We start from the raw sequence: 21,226 nt of genomic DNA, 5'->3' as shown, positions 1-21,226 counted from the left end.
TTGATCCTTTTAGATGCTTGGTTAAGATGGATCCATTTATAAAAAATATATGGTATGCGAATAACAAAAATAATGTATTACAATAACAATTTAGAGGTTTTATAATATTATTTTCCTAATAATAATAGATTACCTTATTTTCAAACTGTAATATTAATTTTTTTTTCCACCTTTTATGTTGGAATATTCGTTTTTAACTATGGTCCGTGTTAGGACAAGCCTACATTTTGGGATAGACTGATGGATTCTTCTTTCATGAATAGGGACATCATAATTTGTGGTGCTGATTTGAATTTTTCTCTGGGAATTTCTTAGACATGGGGGTTACATGCCCACCCTGACTCGCTATGGGGTTATTTCCTGAATGAACATAAACTTTGTGATGTTTATTTGGTAAACTTAAAGCCCAAATGACATAATATAAGATTTGGTGAAGCTATGATAACTAAGAATATTTATCGTTTTTTGGTAGCCAAGCCTTTGCTGGAGAATATTCCCCTTTTTCTCCAGTGGATTGATGTGGGTGGCAGCTTGGATCACCACCCTATTTTCCTGGAGCTTAGTGGAGGTTTTAGGAAGCCTAAGGCACCTTTTAAATTTAATTCCTCATGGATGAATGATGGTTCTTTTCGAGATTTAATAAGGAGTCATCCCTCGCATCTCACTACTGAAAGAGATGGCTCCCTTGCGGCTCAGTTTTCCAACAACCTCAACAATCTTAAAAGAGCCACTATGGCTTGGGAAAATGAGAACAAGCAGAAATATTCAAAGGAATTAAAAAGGATATCCTTGGAATTGGAGCAATTGGAAGATCCGCAAGGGGTTAAGCATCTGAAGAAGCTAAACAAAGAAACTTTTAGTTGGAAGCCTCAAGAAACAATTTTTAAAGGATCAGGAGGAAGAATGGAGGTTAAAGAGACGAGTAATTTGGTTAAAGAGTGGGGATGATAATTCAAAAAAATTTCAGCAATATGCTAAAGGGCATCAAGCCTCAAACATGATATGGGCTCTCTATGACCCACAGTAAGGTCAAGAAAATAATTTTGAGGCTTTGGATTACTTGGGGTTTAAACATTTTAAATCTTTGTTTAAAGCTCCCAAGGACATTTTTTGGGTAAAGTAATCAATGTAGTAGGAAATTATCCTCGGTACGTGATAGAGGAAACAAATAGCTCTCTGATGGATCTCGGGTTGGAGGAAGACCTGGAATTTGTTCTACATAGCTTCTAGAAGGATAAAATCCCAGGTCCTAATGGATGGCCAGTTGAATTATTCACCGAATTTTATGAGCTTCTAGGGGGATATCCTCGCAATTATTGAAGAATGTAGGTAATTTGGGTGGATGTATGATGCTTGCAAATCTACTTTTATAGCTTTGATTCCCATGTCAGATTCCCCCCATTCTTTTGATGACTTCAGAATGATCTCATTATTCAATAGCATATATAAAATCATGGCCAAAATTATTGCTAATAGGATCAAGCCATTTCTGTCTTAGCATATCTCAAAAGAGAAATTTGCCTTCCTTGAAGATAGGTAGATTCATGAGGCAATTGGGTTAGCACATGAGGGCCTCCACAACATTAAATCCAAGAAGTTAAAAGGAATGGTTCACAATATTGAGTTGTCAAAAACCTACGATAGGTTCAGTTGGGTATATATAAGAATGTTGCTTATGAATTTGAGCTTTTAGGTAAACTTCATCAATGGATCATGTGTTGCATTACCTCAGTTTCCTTTGCTTTGCTTATTAATTGATCTACCTCAACTTTTTTCCATGATGAGAGAGGGCTTCATCAGGGATGCCCCCTCTCTCCCTTTCTTTTCCTTCTAGTGGCAGAGGGTCTTAGTCGTTTGCTAGCAAATGCAAATTGAAGAGGTGACATAAAGGGTCTATCTATTGCAGGGGATCTGTTCATCAAACATTTATTATTCGTGGATGATATTCTGCTATCTTGTGATGGTTCCAAAAGAGATTTGGTTGTGCTTAAATCTGTTTTGTCCCTCTTTGAAAAAGCATATGAAATGATGGTAAATTTACTGAAGTCTTATTTTATTGTGGTTGGGCGTTCACATGAGGAGTTCATTGTATCTCAAGGTCTCTTCCCATTCCAATTGAACCCCATTGATGAAGGGCTTAAATATTTGGGCTTTAACATAAAGTCTAATGACTATAGGAAGGTGGATTGGAATTGGTTGCAGGCTAAGATAGAAAGAATACTTAAAATCTAGAGCTTTAGAAGGATGTCAAGGGCAGAAAGACTAGTACTCATTATATCTATATTAGAAGCAATCTTGGTGTTTTGGATGTCTCTTTCATGGATTTCGAAAGGGTTCCTCTAATTTATTCACAAATTTTTTCCATGGGTTAGATGGGAGAAAATAGCCCTACCTAAGAAATGGGGTGGGTGGGGTGTGAAGAATCTTGTGCCGTTCTCCAAAGCCTTAGCTACGAAGGTGGGATGGAGGTTCATCTCTTCTGATATTCTATGGAAGGATGTGGTTTACAGGAAGTATATTTTCCCATCTTCCCTAAAAAAATGGATTCGATCTCAAAATAAGCATTGTTTAAATTCCTTTTTCATATGGAAGGCGCTGGTAATTTCATTTGTGGTTATTGAACATGGCATGGCATGGAGACTTGGTTTCAGGTAGAGAGTTCATATTGACCTAGATGCTTGGGTCAAGTCTGATGCTCATTTTGCACTTCCACATGAGATGATGGATTTTTTAAATGAATAGAGTTTTTTACTTTAAATCAAGTGGTTGATCCACTCATATCGTTTACCTGGCCTCAAGTTTGGTTGGGGGAAAACCAACTAAATTTTCCAGCTGAATAGATGGAATTATGGCAAAATTACATCATTTATCTTAATGCCTCCCATGCCAAGATCAATGACAGGGAATATCTTGTAATGGGTTCACTCCCCAAATGGGGAATACTGCCCAAAGAATGGATACCTAAGCATTATGGCATATAAGAAACCGAGTGATGTAGCTTGGTGGTGGCAACAATTTTGGAAGCTTAGTTGTTTGGCTAAGTCATGTTTATTCCAATGGTGTATCCTAAAAAATAAGCTTCCGACAAGGGAGAATTTGATAAAGAGAAGTTTCCATCAGCCCAACTAGTGCCCTCTTTGCAAGGCAGCTGAAGAGACTGTTGACCATATATTTTTAGCTTGTCCTTTCTCCCATGTTGTATGGAACATTGATCACACCACCTTATCGCTAAATCATATATGACATGGTTTATCGTCTTTGGATGCTTGACATTATTGGTGGGATGTTGCTTCCCCAAAAAAATAAAGAAATTTACCACCTAGTATTAAATGAGGGATATGGTTAGCAAGAAATCAAGCTATTTTTGAGAGCCTTTTTGTTCCTTAGGAAAGAGTGGCTTCAAACTCCTTAGCTATTTATGATCTGATCTCAGTCCCCCCTGAATCTCAAAGACAAAGGATGGTTACCCCGAAAGTAGTGGATAGATCGGGTCCTTGGGCATATTTCGACGGTGCGACCTATCCAAATGGTGACTGTGGGGGAGGTGTCATTTTGTATTTGCAGGATTCCCATTTCTTCAAGCTTCAAAGTGGCTTGGGTCGAGGTTCATATAATGTCGCAGAACTCTACAGTTTAAAACTGCTTCTTCTCTTTGCAGTTGAGTAAGGATGCAAATGACTTCAAATCTTTGGTGACTCCCTCATTGTTGTGAATTGGATTAATGAATCTACTCAATGTCATGTCCATACTCTTATACCTTTGTTAAAAAAAGTTTTACAGTTAAAAGGAAGTTTTGACTATTTTTCACATTTTCATATTTTGAAGGAAATAAATAACATGGTCGATAACCTTTCTAAAGCGAGGGCACAATAGGCTCAAGGCTCATGGAAGTTTTCTAAATAGAATGGAGTTGATTTCTATGAGTTCTACGATAGGTTATTTATAGATGGCTTAGCTCAGATCTAGGGTTAACAGTTTTTATTGACTTTGGTTATCATATACTTAACGACAATCTTTTTGTGACAGTTTAGTTTTTTTTGGCCTGTCAGGAGAAGTATCTATTTTTATTTATGGTGTTTTAAATTGATGATATGTATGTAACTCAATGTTTTATATGAACTCTTTATCTATGTAGGCCATCAAAATAATGCTTTGGATTGCGATAATTTCTAATTTTGATGGATAAATGTCCATTGGATAGTTAAATTTATGAATGCACAACAATATATCTACAAAATGTAATTTCCTTCTTTGTAAATGAAAATTATGATTTTTCCTTCGAAAAAAAATTATTTAATTTTCTATTATAATAGTTTTTGAAATATTATATTAAATTAAATATATAACATTTTTATTAATTACAAAATTTTCATTTAGCTTAAAAAAGTTGTACGTGGAAATTTGTAAATGGTTTTAAAATAATGTTTAGAATTAAATTAAAAATAAAAAAAATAAACTCATGTTTCTCTAGTAAAAATGGTCACAACTAATTTAAATATTAAGAAGTATTTCAAAAAAAATAAATAAGATCACCAATAAAAATAAAAATTCATAAATATTAAAAGGTATTTCAAAAAAATAAATAAGATCACCAATAAAAATAAAAATTCGTTCACATAGAGTGTTAAATTTAAAACATATAAATATATAAATTTAAAATGTATTCATTTACAAGGCTTCAGTAGAAACCAATATATAAATATATGTAAAACTTAAAATTTATTAATTTACATCGATTCTAAGGAAGCCCAATATATAAATATATGTCAAACTTAAAATTTATTCATTTACATGGATTCAAAGGAAACCCTTATTTTTTTTGTTGTTTAAAGATTTAGTATTAAAAATATACTTATTTTTATTCAAAATTTTTATGAATGTTTTTATTTTTAGGTCGGATGTATCTTCTTAATATATGTAAAACTTAAAATTTATTAATTTACATCGATTCTAAGGAAGCCCAATATAAAAATATATGTCAAACTTAAAATTTATTCATTTACATGGATTCAAAGGAAACCCTTATTTTTTTTGGTTGTTGTTTAAAGATTTAGTATTAAAATTATACTTATTTTTATTTTTAGGTTGGATGTATCTTTTTAACACATGTGCTTAGCAACTTGGTGAGGTTTGAACATAAGTTGCTTTACTATTGAAATACTTTCTCAACCGATTGTGCTATTAGGACTTGACTCTAACCTTTTTTATTTTAAAAGCAATATAAAAAAAAAGAACATTTAAAATAGATGAAAAATATTCAAATTAAATGTAAAATTTCAATATTCAATAATTTCATTTTCTTCAAAGATGAAGTATATATATATAATCTTAATTTTTCATTTTTCATTATTAAAATTAAAGTTTTGAATACATAATTTTTTTTTTGCTTTTTTTATATATTAAAAAACTTATATTATTCCAAAAAACTAGATTACATCATGGGCATCTAGGTGGCTAGAGGGAGGAAGAGCATCTCCACCTTTGTCGCCAAATATCAGTTGAAACTAAAAAAAACTGAGCCCATACATATTCTTTTTGATCCCAACATAGACAAGGAGTACAATTTTTACATTGACAAACTATACAACAAACCCAGGATAAGGTCGAGAACCAAAGCTCCAGGTTTAACACCACTATCACAAAAATATCATAGGAAGTCTGCTCCAACACCGTGTGAGGAATACCAACAATCCACTCTTGACAAGCATTGAAACTCAACAAAAGAAAACACCCTTCTTCACCCAAAGCTTCACACTAGTCGTTGCGCTCTGCCCATCTATCACTTTGGAGACAAAACCAACCTCCATAACTGAGACTTGAGATCACATCAAAAAATTTAAGACCCACGACCATGAACCTTCTAAGTCATCGTTATCTATGAATAGAGGGACCACACAAAACTTGATACAACCAACTGGGAAGACCCAAAAATAACCAACTACCTTTTACTAATGCTACTCAACACAACCAACCAAGAAGGCCTAGAAATAACCAACCACCTTTTACCATTTCTAATCAGTCTCTAAGGAAGAGATGTTGGCTAGAGCCTAAGCGTTAGAACACGGGGGATCCAATTTCTCCCCTCCCTTAGAATCACAGAGTATGTGGCTTTCCACCTGCATAAAGCAGGTAGCTATATTGTCCACACAGAACCTCAGGTTCCTCAACATTCTTTTCACATCTTCAGTAGAGGCGAAGATATTATATTTTTCCACCTGCTTGTCTCTGAACAACAATCCCATAATTGTTTTCATCTACGAGTGAAATGTAGATTTTTCTGTAGATTCACAATGCCTGTAATGTACTAAAACACAAGACACGAATGTACTCTACTCTTTAAACAACAGAAACCAATAGATCGATGAAAACAATAATCAACAAGAAAAAGATAATCAAAGACACATAACACAATTTTTCTCTAGGGAAAGCCACTACTCAAAACCCCGACTATCTATTGCATCAATCATAAATCTGAGTGATAATACAAAACTTGTTCTCACTAGAACAATTCCTGCACAATTATGATCAACTCTTTGCTTCACAAGCCCGCACTGACCAACACTTAACCAATTCTGCTACCTGCCAAGCCCATATTTCCTTACACAATTCCTGTGAGGATCAACGCATATTTAATTGGGAAATCCTTCCTCCATAACCGCGCAATCCAAATCTAGGTCCTCTTCTAATTGCGAGCATGACCTGTACAACTCAGATCATTCTACAAATGATAGTACACTATCCTTGCACTCTAGTCTCAATTGGGTCTTTCTCTAAACTAACATTCATGAGTTTCTCGTGAGGGAATCATTAGTTAGCTAGAGTAGCACTAAGGATGCACCAGTGCACCAACTCACTACTAGACCTCTACTAGTTCCACAAATAGTTAGAACTAGTTTAACTATCTATAACTCAGTTAAACAAAGTTATCTAATTACAACTCGAATAAACTCATCCTGGACCCCTAAAATTTAGGGAGAACATATACATGACTACATAGAGACTTCCAACTCAAAATTCCTAAGCTAATTAATCTAATTAAACTTAATTAACTATTTACAAGTTTCTATGAGAATAGAATTCGATTTTAATTCAAGGACAAACTAAACTGGAATTTCTTGTTGTCATTTCTCAACACTCCCTCTCAACAAGAAATGGATTATTAGCTACCCTGATCCTGTCTCTGTGAAACTCGAATTTACATATTGACAATGCCTTTGTCAAAATGTCAGCATCTTGATCCTTCGTGGGAATGTATTCCAACAACATAATTCGCCTCAATACACAATCTCAAAGATGATGATATCGGATATAAATATTCTTGGACCGATCATGAAAAAATGAATTTTTAGAGAGTTTGATACAACTTTGATTATCGCAGTAAATCACAGTTGGATCCATCTACTGACCAAACAAACCAACCAAAATATTCCTCATCCAGATGGCCTCACATGCTACCTGACTTGTATCTGTGTACTCTGCCTCTGCCGAATTGAGTGCAACTGATCTTTGTTTCCTGCTATACCAAAAAAATGTTGTTGACCTAATACTAAAGATCCATCCTGATGTGCTCTTCCTTTTAGACGGACTCCCTACCCAATCTGCATTGGTGAAGCCTTGAACCTTCACTCCCTCTGTCTGTCTGTACCACAATCCATATTGAGTAGTGCCTCTGAGGTATCTCAACACATGCTTTTCTGCCTTCCAATACAACTTGGTAGGCCTAACCATCACTTGTCTAAGCTGGTTAACTACATAACACATATCTGGTCGTGTTTTCACCAAATACATGAGTGATACCATAACTTTCCTTTAAACAGTAGCTTCCACTACTTCTTTTGAAGTAGCATCCTCCTTCCTCCAGTTACTTGCTAGAGGATTCTCCATGGGTTTGCTTCTCTCCATGCGAAACCTCCTGAGTATCTCGTTGGCATACTTTCCTTGAGACACAAATAATTGCCCATCACACTACCATACTTCCATGCCCACAAAGTAATGCATGAGCCCCATGTCCTTCATCTAAAACTCTCTTGCAAGATCCTCCTTGCGAGACTTGATCAACTGATCATCACTTGTCAAAATCAAATCATCGACATATAACACAATGATCAACAATTTTCCTTCCATCACTATGTGGTACAGGTTCGTACCCACTTCACTCTTAGTGAAACCCAACCCGGTGAAGTAGTTATCGATCCTGGTGTACCAAGCATGGGGTGCTTACTTCAACCCATATAATTCTCTCTTGAGCCGATGCACATGCAACTCAAGGTCGAAGGTCTCAAAACCTTCAGGCTGCTCTATGTACACCTCTTCCTCAATCATGCCATTAAGGCATGTTGTCTTTACATCCATGGATGTATCTTCCAACCCATCTGCGCTGATAGTTCAATATAGATATGATCGATGAGTACCTTGCAACACGAGAAAATGTCTCATTATAGTCAATCCCCTCTACCTTTGAAAAGCCACGGGCCACAAACCTGGCCTTATGCTTCTCCACACTACCATTTGTAGCTTGCTTTACCTTGTAAAGCCATCAGGAGCTCACCACTAACTTGTCCTCCAGTCTTGGGACCACATCCCAAACATTGTTATGAACTATGGAGTCATACTCCTCCACCATGGCATCAACCCAAATCGGTTGATGCACTTCCTCCTCAAAGGAAGATGGCTTTGTCTTAACAAAATCGCTCATAAGAGCCATGTATCCAGTGTACCTCTCAGGTGACCTCCTTTGCCTACGCTGAGATGTGGGTGCTCCCACATTCTCCCATGCATCATGCAATAACCTATCAGCCTCTCTAGTGTGCTTTCTCCCATCTCTGGAAGACTCTCTCTTAGTGGATGTCTCTAGTCACGGATCCTCTACATGTGGCTGTTCCACATCAATCTGAGGCTCATCAACCTTAGGAGCTAAAAAATCCTCAACCGCATGTAGCTAAAGCTCCCTCTCAAGGGAAACTCGCATGGCCTTCTCCTCATCGAATCTGACATCCCTGCGAACCACTATCATCCTTTTGGTCGACAAGTACACCCGATAATTGTGAGCTGTAGCAATGTACCCCACAAATATCCCCAACTCTGTTGTTGGCTCAAGCTTCTTCCGTGCATCTTTGGTCACATGGAAATATACCCATGACCCAAAAATGCCGCTGTTCTCTTACATGAGAAAGCCTCCTCTATTGTTTTCATCCCAAGTATCCAATGCGGGTTTCTGTTCTGCAAATAAACAGTTGTGTTGCTTGCCTCAACCCACAAGTGTAGTGGTAGGTCATGCTCATGCAACATTGCCCATACTACACCTACAATGCTTCTGTTCTTCCTTTCAACCACCCCATTTTGCTGTGGGTTATGGGGTGTCGTCAACTCCCTTTTAATCCCTTCCGTCGCACATAAGTTCTTAAACTCATTTGAGACATACTCATCACCATTATCACTCCTCAAAGATTTAACCTTCTTGCCAGACTCTTTATCAACCAATGCTTTAATTTCATAAAACTTTGTGAAAGTTTGATCCTTCTTCTACATGAAAAATATCCAACATTTACGAGAAAAGTCATCAACAAATATAACATAATACCTATGTTTGGTCGTGGATGATGTTAATAATGGTCCACACACATCTGAATGGACTTGCTCTAGAATCGCCTCTGCTCGACTATCCCTGTCGTGAAAGGAAGCCTTGGCGTATTTTACCAAAGTACACCCCTTGCATGTATCAACTTGCTCTAGCGTACCTTTGGGAAGACCAGTAGAGATATGCTGCATGATTTTCAAAGCCCCATTATGCAAGTGATCCAATATCTTGTGCCACAACTTGCCAATGTCTCAGCTCTGCACCTTCTCCTCTTTCGTTCTCAAAGCAACACAATCCTCTACCTCCAACTTATAGAGATTCTTAACTCGAATCCCTATCTTCTTTACCTGACCCATGGCTATGTGTCAAAGGAACGCCTTTCCTTTGCTAAAGACCACATCATAACCTCTATCCTCCAATATGGTGATCGATACTAAGTTCTTGTTCAACCCGGGCACGTACATAACATCTCTCAAGGTGAGATGAACATCCTGCTCCCTCTGAAAAGTAATTGTGCCCAATCCAGTAGCACTATACCTCCCGTCGTCACCCATATCGATATGCATCTGGAGATCCTTCTCCTCCAGGTCACTGAACAACTCCTTTTCACCAGTCATGTGGAATGAAGCTCCACTGTCAAGGTGCCATACATTACTTATCATTGATGACACCATGCATGAAATGAGAGTAAATTCCAGTTTGAATTGAGAGGCGAAAGCCTCACCCGCCGCTCCTCCTGAGGACTTCTTCTTAGACTTCTTGAGCGGACAATTTGTAGCAAAATGTCCCAGCTCATGACAATGAAATCACTTAACTTTTGACATGTCTTTCTTCTTGCCTCTATGACAAGAATCCAATTTGGAATGGGACGCCTTCCCTTCCCCTTCCTTGCCTTACCCACTAAGGCACAATTTTCCTTATTATCAGTCTTTGATGAGGAACCATCTCTGGGGTTCCTTCTAATCTCCTCCTACATCAAATTTGACCATAGTTGTTCCCAACCTAACAGATTCTCCCTCCCATTAACAGAGTCCTGATAGATATTCCAAATCTTGGGAAGTCCTAAGAGAGCTAGGCTCACCATATCATCCTTGACAACGATTATTCCAACACTTCCAAGCTAATCACAATAGTGAGTGAACTTGGTCAAGTATTTTGGAATGTTTTCGCCTTTCTCCATCTTGAATTTTCGAAGTTTGTCTTTCAATGCCAACTTCCTATGGTCAATGCTGTTCTAGAATAGGTCTATCAATTCTTTCCACATAGCATACAAAGTTTCCTTCCCATGGAGACTCGAGACAATGTGGTCTCGAACTCCCACAAGGATTATCTGCCTCGCCTTCGCCACACACTTCTTCCATTCAACCAAATTTTGTGCATCCGATGATGCTGACTTAGGAACGTCTTGAACAATGAATTCATTGAGGCCATTATCCTCAAACACTGCCTCAATCCTGTCCTTCCATGCTATATAATTCGAGCTACCTTCCAAGGCATACTCGAGCCTCAAACTGTAGAAAGCCATTTGTCGATCCTGAAGTATGTATTGTAAATTCAAATTTCACCTGTAACCCCAAACTCAAAACTTTAAAATCTCCTCTAGTATACTATCTTTAGCTCTAATACCAAGTAGTTCTTCCTATAGATTCACAACTCATGTAATGTACTAAAACACAAGACAGGAATCTACTCCACTCTTCAAACAACGAAAACCAATACATCGATGAAAACAATAATCGACAAGAGGAAGATAATCAAAGACACACAACACAATTTTTCTCTGGGGAAATCCACTGCTCAAAATTCCGACTATCTATTGCATTATTCAGAAATCCGAGTGATAATACAAAGCTTGTTCTCACTAGAACAATTCTTGCACAAGTATGATCAACTCTCTGCCTCACAAGCCTGCACTGACCAACACGTAGCCAATTCTACTGCCTACCAAGTCCCTATTTCCTTACACAATTCTTGTGAGGATAAACCCATATTTAATTGGGAAATCTTTCCTCCATAACTGCCAATCCAAATCTAGGTCCTCTTCTGATTGCATGCATGCCCTGTACAACTTAGATCATTCTACAATTGATAGTACATTGTCCCTACACTATAGTCTGAACTGGGTCTTTCTCTACACTGACATGCATGAGTTTCTCATGAGGGAATCTTTAGTTAGTTGGAGTAGCACTAAGGATGCACCAGTGCACCAACTCACTACTAGACCTCTACTAGTTTCAGAAACAGTTAGAACTAGTTTAACTATCTATAACTTAGTCAAACTGAGTTATCTAATTACAACTCAAATAAACTCATCTCGGACCCCTAAAATTTAGGGAGAATATATACATGACTATAGAAAGACTTCCAACTCAAAATTCCTAAGTTAATTAAGTTAATTAAACTTAATTAACTATTTACAAGTTTCTAGGAGAATAGAATTCAATTTTAATTAACAATTTAATTCAATGACAAATTAAACTGGAATTTCTTGTTGCCATTTCTCAACATGCAACACCACTAAATTCATGTACTGTTTATGCTTCTCCCTCGTATAGCTAGGGTTTAGAATCCATTTTGACTTGTCCTCCTACGATTCCGAGTCCGAGAGAGATTGTCTCTCTTCACAAGCTTTAATCTATAGCTCACAAATCTCCTGGTGTGTCTCAGCGGGAATGACATTAAAATAGGACATCATCGAGTCATGAGCAAACAACTTGGCACCTCGTTGGCTCGATTGAGCTCTGGCTCCTCCTCCCCTCCCGCCTCTCCTTCTCTACCTAGGTGGTATCATAGGAACATAAGAGGGTACTTTCGCTTCTTTGAAAGGGTTGCCTCTACTTGAAAAGGGACAAAGTCACTAACTCGACTCAACCTTTGCAAGACCCAAGTACCACCAAAGAACTTCATCGTAAAAACAACCACATGAATTGACTTCTGACACAAATTCACCAAGTAAGGAGATGGGAAACTCCATATCAATTAAAAACTCATACCCCTTAACCATTGAGAACACCAAGTGGAACCCTAGGACCTAGACCCTACAACACTTAAAATCTCGAAGAGCAATAAATAGACCCCACCCCCATCACGAGGTTGACCCTGTTACCCAAGGTCCCCAAGCCACTCTTGGACTCAAAACCCTAATTCCAACTTTTCTTAGAAGACACAGACTTAGAATACACGATCCAAATGTTGCTATGAAGCCTCCAAAGACCCCAACCCTCAGAATACAAGACACATTCACTAGTTGGACACTAAACCCCGATTTCTTATTTTCCCATTAGAACCACACAAACCAAACTATTTTGAAGAAGACATGACCAAAAAAATTACACAGGGCTTACCACTTCTAATTGCTAGCAAGAAATTCTTGCAAAAAGTCATTGTCTCCTCACTTCGACGCAATCGAGCCAAGAAAATCTTACCAGAGGACCAGGTTTTAGCAACTCAAGACTCCAAACCTCCCTTTTGGGATGAGAACCCGCCCACACCGAGGCCTATGGAATTACTAAGCTTGAGAAGCAAGGGACTCACCTTCTTCTCTAGGAATCCACCATTGGGATTTACTACCGAACTACTAAACCAAAACAATGAGAAACTCTCAATTCCTCCATCCCTTTCTTCGCAAATACTTTCGACATCCATCAATTCATTAAACCTTCACCAATGGTAGAATTGCATGCGAAACACCAAATACATACACCCATTAAACCTTCACCAACAACAGAATTTCATGCGAAACACCAAGTATATACACCCTTTATTAATGCACTATTAATACAAAAAGATGATGAACACCATCACTTCACATCCATCGTTTCATGTTTCAAACCCTAAAAAGCATCCTAGAAGACGTTGGAGGAGAGGGAAGACGAGTTTAAATAAACTAGCATTTGCACCTTATGTTGCAAAGGAAACGCCGTAAGGCATAGAGTGGGGAAGAATAGAGACATGTATAGAGTGGGGAAGAATAGCATAGAGTGGGGAAGAATAGGGACATGTGAATGGACATTGTTGAAAGCAAGGGTGGATGATAATGAGTTACAATTACAATAGTTAGTTATGTTTATTCTGAAAATGAATATTTTGTAAATAATAATAGTTTGTGGAAGAATTTATAAAAAGTATGCCATCAACTACACAATTGATATCTACAGAAATAGAAGGCTAGAAAACAAGAATTTTAATTTATAAGATCCAATTTACATGGTTGGTCAACATGTAGAAACCCTTTGTGTCATCGCTCTGTCCAAGTGGGGAATAATAATATGACAGTGGAATCACTAATGTGAATATGCAGAGACATAATACTATGGCATGCTTATAGATCGTTGTTGGCTGAATGACTTGCAATTGGCTTTCAAGCTGCTGGTTCACCATAAGTTGGATCTACAAAATATTAATTGGATCTAAAGAACAAATAAAGCTAGGATAAAAGGTCCAAATTTATGAAATTATTAGTTTCTTCTTTCCCCACCTTTCCATTGTTGTTATTATTATTATAATACTAATACTAATAATATTATTATTACCAGATAGCTCCCTAGATGCCGTCAAACAATTAATATTTATTTTATTAGAACAAATCAAGGTACAGATAGAACACTAAAATTTATGAAATTATTAGTTTCTTCCTTCCCCTCTTTTTTGCACTTAGCATTATGACACTTCATTTCACATCCTACAATGGATTTAACTTGCAAGAAAATTCGACGTGAACCTTATACCTCTGCCTCTTCTGTTCATTTTTGTACAGAAGGAGGTATATACATCTTCAGTTCATATTTCTAGCCATTATCAACACCTAATACATGCTTTTGTATACAGGGAATTAAATTTTCATCATGTTTGAACTCAACTATTTTCCTTCCAAGGCTGGCTAAAATGGTTGTTGGGCTGAGGGCCTCCACTGCAAATATTTTTATTGACAATGGCCCTTACAGAGAGTTTATTTTCAAGCATTTTCAAGTGGCTTCTGTGGATGAAGAAAGTGCAGCAGTAGTTCTAGTAAGTTGATTCAAACTGGATCGAGAGAAGTTTTTGTCCAATGTTTATTGAGAGTAAAATTAGTCTTTTAACTAGATGTTCTGTATAGGCAATTGTTAAAAATGGTCAACTAAGGTCAAATTCCACTATGGATGGCTCCTTTGTATGAGATGATGATGGCATTGGATTCCTCTTCTCGAGAGGACCAATTTTGACCTAAAGCACGATGGATTCTGACAAGTAGAAATGTATATTTGAAGTCAAGCCCACAATGTTGGTTTTGGTCAAGGTCAGCCCCACAGTCATGTAGGCTCATGAAGCCCAAAAGACATGACCTTTGACCCACATTGAATTGTATAAATATAAGATGAGTTCACTCCATTTTGGCATCATCACACATGATTTTCTCTTTCCTCTCATGATGGATTCGACTTTCTTTGAGAAACTATCTCTCTCCCATACGTGCAATTTTTTGGAGGACGGATTTCCTGTGATTTTCTGCGGTTGACTTTTCCAGTACACAGAGCAGCATTGACCAGGCACTTTGACCAACTGTTTGACTGCGACTTTGATGGATTATTACTCTGCCAGCTAGGCCGCACTTGTGAGTAGAGGAACCGAGCACAAACTGAGGTGTTTGACCACAGGTCTGAGGCAGGTTTAACCGCAGACTGTTGACCAAGTTTTGACCAGACTTTTGAAGGCTGCCTTGACTGCATTTTGACTGCCTAGAGAGGGTGAATTTCTCTCTCCTTTTACCGAATAGATTGGGCTGATTTGACTGAGCTGTTAACCGTTGACTGCTGACTGGTTAGGATAGCTTTGACTGTTGTTGACTTCTGCATATGTGACTTTGACTTTTGGACATTTGATTGGGATCATATATAGCAAGTCAATATATTGAGTTTGACTAATGTATCATTGTACTTATGGATTTCTCTCTCTGTGAACATTTGATATTATCAAGAAGAAAAGATCTGTGGGTTTTCCCCCTTGTCGGGTTTTGCCCTGGCTTTAAGTCTAAATCATGGTGTCCTCTTGTCTTGGCTTGTCTTTTGCATTTATGTTTGATGTTTTTTCATCAGTTACTGTCATGTGATAATGGTCAATGTGATTGCTAATGGATTAATGGAATTAATAATGGGCTAATGGATTAATGAAGTAACTGACCTCTGACCTAAGAAAAGAACATGTTAACTCAAAAATTAACATGGTATTAGAGCTAACTGAGATCAAGCCCAAGCAAGAGGAGGAATGCAATCTCAAGAGATGAAGCAGTGGACTGTTAATGTATTTGAAGTATCTTGTTGCAAGCCTTAGAAAACATGAGAGGTCTCGAAAAATAATACAAGTCTAGGTATATGCAAGAGCTGGGCTAAATAGCTCATGAAGGCCATTAATCAAATTTGAAGATGCTAAAGTCCTCCTTTAGCAGCTAAACCACGTGTCATGATAAGAAGTCAATGAAGAGTTTTGTTTTAAGAATTTGTTGATATGAGTCCAATCTTCTCATTGGATAAAGAAGTCAACAGTATGTTTGAAGATCTGATCCCTTTGGCACCTCTGCATCAGAATTCTGAAGCTTCCTTCCATCTAGTCACCTGTGCTCACATAAATTCAAGTCTTGTAAACAAAGATGTCCAACAAGCAAATTTGTTGAGGATCAAATAAGTGTCTCTAGGGATACATATATTTATTTGGATTTGATCAATGAATTAAAGAGAGTCCTATGGAGCAATGAAGAACCGAGTTGTTGGCCTAGTTCTCTGAACCATTAAGAAGGAGCCAAGTGTTCCTATTGTTCTGAGCACAAGAAACAATAAAGGTCTGCTATGCAATGGAGCTATCTCCCTTTTACATTCTGGGAATAAGTATGCTTTTGGATAAGTCTTTTGAAAAGAACTTTATTCTCCTAAGAGGCCAAGAAAAGTGCAAGAACACAAGAATATGCCAAAGGTCATTTCATGAAGCCAACCTTGGAGAAAGGATTACTCTGTTCTCGATCTTGTGGTATGGAGGCAGAAATGTTATGGCTCGGTGAACTCTGTCTTATATTCTCTCTTGCTATTCAATTCAGACAATGAATCCGACCTATTCATGCCTCTTTGTTCTCTGAGTTATTGAAGAGAAAAAGTTTTGTTAATGTCGATTGTTTTATCTAAGAAGATGCCTACTTATTCCTTGTGCTTGTAATAAGGCCAAGAAGCCTATGTCACATAAAGCACTGCTATATGCTATCATGCTCTGTGAATTTGGCCGACCAATATAGGTCATTGGGGCTGTGATTTCTTGATCTCCGGGCTATAAAAGAAGAAAGGTGGTGGACTTCTCATGCCACATATTTGTAAGGAAGCGGAGAATCTTTTAAAGGACAGTTCTAAGGCCCTTCATAATTTAAGGAAGTCGAGATGTTGTATGCATATATTTGCAAGCCTTGAAAAGACAATCAGTGGGCATCCTATGTCATCTATATTAGTAAAATCAAGGAACCCTATTCTGTGTATTGAAGAAGAGGCCAAGTCCTTATCACTGTTACAAGCACACACACACACACACACACACACACACACACACACACACACACACATATATGTATATCTACACATATACAAGTGTTAAAATCCTGTTCCCTGGCACAGAGGTTGTGTTGGATGTGTTGAGGTGCTATGTCGATACCCTACCAAACACGCACTGACGTATGGGATCTGTTAAGGTATTTCAAGCATTTTTAAGTGGCTTCTGTGGATGAATGAAGTGCAGCAGTAGTTCTAGTAAGTTGATTCAAACTGGATCAAGAGAAGTTTTTTTCCAATGTTTATTGAGAGTAAAATTAGTCTTTTAACTAGATGTCCTGTATAGGCAATTGTTAAAAATGGTCAACTAAGGTCAAATTCCACTATGGACGACTCCTTTGTATGAGATGATAATGGCATTGGATTCCTCTTCTCGAGAGGACCAATTTTGACCTAAAGCATGATGGATTCTGACAGGCAGAAATGTATATTTGAAGTCAAGCCCACAATGTTGGTTTTGGTCAAGGTCAGCCCTGCAGTCATGTAGGCTCATGAAGCCCAAAAGACGTGACCTTTGACCCACATTGAATTGTATAAATATAAGATGAGTTCACTCCATTTTTGCATCATCACACATGATTTTCTCTTTCCTCTCATGATGGATTCAACTTTCTTTGAGAAACTATCTCTCTCCCTTACGTGCAATTTTTTGGAGGACGGATTTCCTGTGATTTTCTGCGGTTGACTTTTCCAGTACACAGAGCAGCATTGACTAGGCACTTTTACCAACTATTTGACTACGACTTTGATGGATTATTACTCTGCTAGCTAGGCCGCACTTGTGAGCAGAGGAACCAAGCACAAACTGAGGTGTTTGACCACAGGTCTGAGGCAGGGTTAACTGCAGATTGTTGACCAAGTTTTGACCAGAATTTTGAAGGCTGCCTTGACTGCATTTTCACTGCCTAGAGAGGGTGAATTTATCTCTCCTTTTACTGAATAGATTGGGCTGATTTGACTGAGTTGTTAACTGTTGACTGCTGACTGGTTAGGATAGCTTTGACTGTTGTTGACTTCTGCATATGTGACTTTGACTTTTGGACATTTGATTGGGATCATCTATGGCAAGTCAATATATTGAGTTTGACTAATGTATCATTGTACTTAATGATTTCTCTCTCTGTGAACACTTGATATTATCAAGAAGAAAAGATCTGTGGGTTTTCCCCCTTGTCGGGTTTTGCCCTGGCTTTAAGTCTAAATCATGGTGTCCTCTTGTCTTGGCTTGTCTTTTGCATTTATGTTTGATGTTTTTTCATCAGTTACTGTCATGTGATAATGGTCAATGTGATTGCTAATGGATTAATGGAATTAATAATGGGCTAATGGATTAATGAAGTAATTGACCTCTGACCTAAGCAAAGAACATGTTAACTCAAAAATTAACATGGTATTAGAGCTAGCTGAGGTCAAGCCCAAGCAAGAGGAGGAATGCAATCTCAAGAGATGAAGCAGTGGACTGTTAATGTATTTGAAGTATCTTGTTGCAAGCCTTAGAAAACATGAGAGGTCTCGAAAAATAATACAAGTCTAGGTATATGCAAGAGCTGGGCTAAATAGCTCATGAAGGCCATTAATCAAATCTGAAGATGCTAAAGTCCTCCTTCAGCAGCTAAACCACGTGTCATGATAAGAAGTCAATGAAGAGTTTTGTTTTAAGAATTTGTTGATCTGAGTCCAATCTTCTCATTGGATAAAGCAGTCAACAGTATGTTTGAAGATCTGATCCCTTTGGCACCTCTGCATCAGAATTCTGAAGCTAGCAGTCCTTCCATCCAGTCACCTGTGCTCACATAAATTCAAGTCTTGTAAACAAAGATGTCCAACAAGCAAATTTGTTGAGGATCAAATAAGTGACTCTAGGGATACATATATTTATTTGGATTTGATCAATGAATTAAAGAGAGTCCTATGGAGCAATGAAGAACCGAGTTGTTGGCCTAGTTCTCTGAACCATTAAGAAGGAGCCAAGTGTTCCTATTGTTCTGAGCACAAGAAACAATAAAGGTCTGCTATGCAATGGAGCTATCTCTCTTTTACATTCTCGGCATAAGTATGCTTTTGGATAAGTCTTTTGAAAAGAACTTTATTCTCCTAAGAGGCCAAGAAAAGTGCAAGAACACAAGAATATGCCAAAGGTCATTTCATGAAGCCAACCTTGGAGAAAGGATTACTCTGTTCTCGATCTTGTGGTATGGAGGCAAAAATGTTATGGCTCAGTGAACTTTGTCTTATATTCTCTCTCGCTCTTCAATTCAGACAGTGAATCCGACCTATTCATGCCTCTTTGTTCTTTGAGTTATTGAAGAGAAAAAGTTTTGTTAATGTCGATTGTTTTATCTAAGAAGATGCCTACTTATTCCTTGTGCTTGTAATAAGGCCAAGAAGCCTATTTCACATAAAGCACTGCTATATACTATCATGCTCTGTGAATTTGGCCAACCAGTATAGGTCATTGGGGCTGTGATTTCTTGATCTCCGGGCTATAAAAGAAGAAAGGTGGTGGACTTCTCATTCCACATATTTGTAAGGAAGCGGAGAATATTTTAAAGGACAGTTCTAAGGCCCTTCATAATTTAAGGAAGTCGAGATTTTGTATGCATATATTTGCAAGCCTTGAAAAGACAATCAGTGGGCATCCTATGTCATCTATATTAGTAAAATCAAGGAACCCTATTTTGTGTATTGAAGAAGAGGCCAAGTCCTTATCACTGTTACAAGCGCATATATATATATATATACAAGTGTTAAAAGCCTGTTCCCTGGCACAGAGGTTGCGTTGGATGTGTTGAGGTGTTATGTCGATACCCTACCAAACACGCACTGACGTATGGGATCTGTTAAGGTATTTCTGAGCAAGAAAATCTGATTAATTCTCTCCGACTCAATGAAAGCTTATATACCTGCGTCCAAAGACAAGTAAAATGGGTGAAGTAGAATTACAGCCCATTCAGAAAACGAGATGAGAAAGAATTCCAGGGATGACAAGATCAACCGATGTTTTTAAAAGATGCAAAAGCCTACAAGCATATTATCCCCGAGTCTCCATACAAAACTTCATCGAGGAATGAAAATGACAATATTCACCAATTTATTTTCAAGAAAAATCCTAACTGCCTCAACACAAGGAAACGCCACAAAATTCGCATCATCCAAAATCAGCAAAGAAAAAAATAGCTGGAGCAGTCAACCTCCGTGAAGGAGGAGTTTTTTAAAGTTGTTGCGAAAGGCAACTACAAGCATACTATCCCCGACTCTCTATACGACTTAAATAAACTGACTTAAACTGATTTTTTTCGAGATCATAAACTGGAAAAGCCCTGAAACTTTTCGAGTTCCATACCTAAACCAAGAAAATGAAAAACCCTAAGAAACCCTAAACCAAGAAACATTTCATGCTGGTCAGCTTTACTGATATATTCATGACTGATCATCTCTGATGGGTGTGCCTTCTGCGGATAACCAGAGACTATCAAGCAATGCATTCCTTAGCAAAAACAATCCACAGTGGATTCTTACGTGTCACCCCATATCTCAAACTACCAGCTGGTGGATTTGCGGCATCGTCCTCTGGGGTGGTGACTGTGCATATTTGTCCTGCTTTTCCTCCTTTGGCTGCGCTTCCGAAGCCTAAGGCGCAATCTGCCAGCTTCTGTCGATTTTGTTTCCAGTTTCCATTGTTCCAGCAGTTGTCAATGGGGTTGTTGCTGGCTGAAGAACACACGGAGGCCTGCAACAACACAGAAACCAAAGAAGCTAATAAAATCCATGCTGCTCCAGTGATAGAGGCAGATAGTTTGAAGGCCATATCACAAGTTAAATTCCTTAAATTGACCCCCTTTGATCTGCCCAGTATTTGCAGTTGGAGCAGTATCAGATTGGATCTGAATTTATGAAAGCTTGAATCATGTTTTGGTTTTGGCTGTACCTTAAACGTAATTTATATATAAGGTTCAACCGAAAAAATTCAAGCATCCATGCTTATTAAAGAGTAAAGATCTGGGAGAATCAATGTTAGTTTTAAAATCGTAACCACTGAGATATTTTTATGAAAAATAAATAAATTTGTAAAACATTGATTGATTAGTGC

The sequence above is a fragment of the Pinus tabuliformis genome, chromosome 5_1 (genome assembly GCF_031772625.1).
Source record: "Pinus tabuliformis cultivar Carrire ecotype Pingquan chromosome 5_1, CPIR1, whole genome shotgun sequence".
Classification (NCBI taxonomy): Eukaryota; Viridiplantae; Streptophyta; class Pinopsida; order Pinales; family Pinaceae; genus Pinus; species Pinus tabuliformis.
The sequence above is the reverse complement of the archived record's forward strand: the minus strand, read 5'-3'. Positions refer to the sequence as shown.